At 43.1% G+C, this 4,276-nt stretch overlaps 1 protein-coding gene across 1 annotated transcript in view; it reads left to right on the forward strand.

Moving 5' to 3' along the window:
- Positions 1–4,276, forward strand: part of GLIS1 (GLIS family zinc finger 1) — a 261,914-nt gene that overhangs the window by 99,556 nt on the left and 158,082 nt on the right. The gene's annotated exons all lie outside the window — the stretch shown is intronic.

Below are 4,276 nucleotides of genomic sequence, written 5' to 3' on the forward strand. Positions count from 1 at the left end.
TGCAAATGGTGAGTGCAGCCATGAAATTAAAATATGCTTAACTCCTTGGAAGAAAAGTTATAGACCAACCTAGATAGCATATTGAAAAGCAGAGACATTACTTTGCCAACAAAGGTCCGTCTAGTCAAGGCTATAGTTTTTCCTGTGGTCATGTATGGATGTGAGAGTTGGACTGTGAAGAAGGCTGAGCGCCAAAGAATTGATGCTTTTGAACTGTGGTGTTGGAGAAGACTCTTGAGAGTCCCTTGGACTGCAAGGAGATCCAACCAGTTCATTCTGAAGGCGATCAGCCCTGGGATTTCTTTGGAAGGAGTGATGCTAAAGCTGAAACTCCAGTACTTTGGCCACCTCATGCAAAGAGTTGACTCATTGGAAAAGACTCTGATGGTGGGAGGGATTGGGGGCAGGAGGAGAAGGGGATGACAGAGGATGAGATGGCTGGATGGCATCACTGACTCGATGGACGTGAGTCTGAGTGAACTCCGGGAGTTGGTGATGGACAGGGAGGCCTGGCGTGCTGCGATTCATGGGGTCGCAAAGAGTCGGACACGACGGAGCGACTGATCTGATCTGATCTGACAGGCAATTACAGAGTACTAAGTACAGTTCCCTGTGCTGTAGAGTAGGTCCTTATTAGTTATCTGTTTTATATATAGTAGTGTGTGTATGTCAATCCCAATCTTCCAATTATCCCTCCCCACTTACCCCCTGGTAACCATAAGTTTGTTTTCTGTATATGTAACTATTTCTGTTTTGTAGGTAAGTTCATTTGTACCCTTTTTAAAGACTCCACATATAAGCAATATCATATATTTCTCTTTCTCTGTCTGACTTACTTCACTCAGTATGAAGTAAGGGCCATCCATGTTGCTTCAAATGGCATTATTTGGTTCTTTCCTATGGCTGAGTAATATTCCATTGTGTATATTAATATGTAGCACATCTACATCTTCTTTATCCATCCCTCTGCTGATGGATTTTTCTGTTGCTTCAGCGTCCTGACTATTGTAAGTAGTGCTGCAATGAACACTGGGATGCAAGTATATTTTTGAATTATGGTTGATCTTTTTCACTGCTGTTGGGTTGTATCCAGTTTGTGACTGAGTAATGCTGCAATACTTCCCTGGTGGCTCAGTGGTAAAGGAGCCACCTGCAGTGTGGGAAATATGGGTTCAGTCCTTGGCCTGGAAAGATCACCTGGAGAAGGAAATGGCAGTTCTCCCCAGTATTCTCGCCTGGGAAATCCCACATCCAGAGGAGCCTGGTGGCTATAGTCCATGGGATTGCAAGAGTCAGACCCGACGTAGCGACTAAGCAACACAAGGACAAGAGCAACCCTGCAGTGAATGCAGGTGTGTGTGTGTTACAATGCAGGCACGCTTACGCGTCTGTTGGCTGGGTGCCTAGGAATGATGTTCACATGTGTTCACTTTTAGTGTGTAGTGCCATTGTTGTTTTGGTTTTAGTCACTAAATTGTGTCTGACACTTTTTTGACCCTATGGACTGTAGCCCACCAGACTCCTCTGGCCATGGGATTTCCTGGGCAACACTACTGGAGTGGGTTGCCATTTCCTTCTCCAGGGGATCTTTCCAAACTGGAATTGAATCCACATCTCCTGCACTGGCAGGTGGATTCTTTACCACTGAGCCACCTGGGAAGCCCATGTAATGCCATACGGTTTTCCAAAGTGACCACACTATTTTAATTCTCCTGTCCGCAGAGAAACAGAGCTCCTATAGCTTGTCATCCTTGCTAACACTTAGTGTTGTCTCTCTGAATTTGTAGCTGGTCTGGTGGTTGTGTAGTGGTATCTTATCGTGATTCTGATTTACATTTTTATGATGACAGATTATATTAAGCACTGTTTCACACAGTCATTGACCATTGAATATTCTCTTTTGTGGAATGTCTATTTAAGTCCTTAAAATTTTTGTTGTTGTTTTTTAGGCACTCAGTCATGTCCAGCTGCTTGTGACCCCCATGGACTGCAGCACAACAGGCTTCCCTGTCCTTCCCTATCTCCCAGAGTTTGCACAAACTCATCTGTCCATTTTGTCAATGATGCTCTCCAGCTGTCTCATCCTCTGTCACCCCTTCTCCTCCTGCCCTCAGTCTTTCCCAGCATCAGGGTCTTTTCCACTGAGTAGGGTCTTCACATTGGGTGGCCAAAGTATTGGAGCTTGAGCTTCAGCATCAGTCCTTCCAATGAATAGTCAGGGTTGATTGCCTTTAGGATTGACTGGTTTGATCTCCTTGCTGTCCAAAGGATGCTCAAGAGTCTTCTCCAGCACCAGTCTGAAAACTTCAATTATTTGGCACTCAGCCTTCTTTATGGTCCAGCTGTCACTTCTGTACATGACTACTGGAAAAAACATAGCTTTAACTACAGACCTTTGTCGGCAAAGTAATGTCTCTGGTTTTTGATACTCTGTCTAGGTTTGTTGTAGCTTTCCTTCCAAGGAGCAAGCATCTTTTAATTTCATGTCTGCAGTCACTGTCTGCAGTGATTTTGGAGTCCAAGAAAACAAAGTCTGTCATTAGGAGGGGTAATTTGCCTTTTTCTATGTAGAAGATCTCTTTTTTAAATTTGGCTGTGCTACCCAGCATGTGGGATGTTAGTGCCCTGACTAGGGATCAAACACTAGGCCCTTGCACTGGGAGCTTGGAGTTTTAACACCTGGACCACTAGGGAAGTCCCGTATGTAGAAGATCTTCATTTTAGATCTAAACCCTATGTTAATCAAACGGGCTACAAATATTTTTTCCCTCTCTGACTTGTCCTCTTTCTCTCTTCATGGTGCCTTTTGTTGAGTAGAAGGTCTTAATTTTATAACAGTCTGCTTTATTGATTGTTATTTTTACGGTTAGTGCTTGAGTCCTAGTTAAGAAATCTTTGCCTACCTCAAATTGTGAAAATAGTCTCCTGTCTTTTCTTCTTGAGGCTTAGCCGCTTTACACCTCATATTTAGATCTATAATCCATCTGGATTTTATTTTTGTGTATGGTGTATGGTAGTGGTCATGTTTTATTTTTTAAGTATATAAATCGAGAGAGTCAGCTGCTTTTGTCAGATAGCTTGTCCTTTCTTCCGCCCTCCCTTGCTGTATATCAGTTCAGTGAGTATGTCTATTTCTGCATTCTCTGTTCTGTCCCATTGGTCTGTTTGTTTCTCTTTTTGCCTATTTCACAGTCTTAGTTAACTGCAGTTTTACAATGAGGCTGGATATCCAATAGTGGAAGTCACTTTATTTTTCTTCAAGATTACCCTGGCTGTTCTTGGCTGTTTGGATTTTAGTATAAATTTAAAATTAGCTTGGTGGTTTCTACACGTGAGAAGAATCTGCTGGCATTTTGATTTAGAGTATTTGGGAAGATAAATTTAGAATTTCCAAATTCATGTTTGGGATCTTTTGGTGCATGAATGTAATACATCCTTCTAAAGTCTTTATTTATCTCAATAATATTTTGTAATTTTCTATGTGAAGGTCTTGCATGTATTATATTGGATTTATCTGTAGGTGTTTGATGTCTTTTGATGTTGTTGTCAGTTCAGTTCAGTTCAGACGCTCAGTCGTGTCTGACTCTTTGTGACCCCATGAATCCCAGCACTCCAGGCCTCCCTGTCCATCACCAACTCCCAGAGTTCACCCAGACTCACGTCCGTCGAGTCAGTGATGCCATCCAGCCATCTCATCCTCTGTCGTTCCCTTCTCCTCCTGCCCTCAATCCCTCCCAGCATCAGAGTCTTTTCCAGTGAGTCAACTCTTTGCATGAGGTGGCCAAAGTACTGGAGTTTCAGCTTTAGCATCATTCCTTCCAAAGAACACCCAGGGCTGACCTCCTTCAGAATGGACTGGATGGATCTCCTTGCAGTCCAAGGGACTCTCAAGAGTCTTCTCCAACACCACAGTTCAAAAGCATCAATTCTTTGGCGCTCAGCCTTCTTCACAGTCCAACTCTCACATCCATACATGACCACAGGAAAAACCATAGCCCTGACTAGACGGACCTTTGTTGGCAAAGTAATGTCTCTGCTTTTCAATATGCTGTCTAGGTTGGTCATAACTTTCCTTCCAAAGAGTAAGTGTCTTTTAATTTCATGGCTGCAGTCACCATCTGCAGTGATTTTGGAGCCCAGAAAAATAAAGTCTGACACTGTTTCCACTGTTTCCCCATCTATTTCCCATGAAGTGATGGGTCTGGATGCCATGATCTTCGTTTTCTGAATGTTGAGCTTTAAGCCAACTTTTTCACTCTCCACTTTCACTTTCATC

Source organism: Bison bison, unplaced genomic scaffold (assembly GCF_000754665.1).
Source record: "Bison bison bison isolate TAMUID 2011002044 unplaced genomic scaffold, Bison_UMD1.0 scf7180017864244, whole genome shotgun sequence".
NCBI lineage: Eukaryota > Metazoa > Chordata > Mammalia > Artiodactyla > Bovidae > Bison > Bison bison.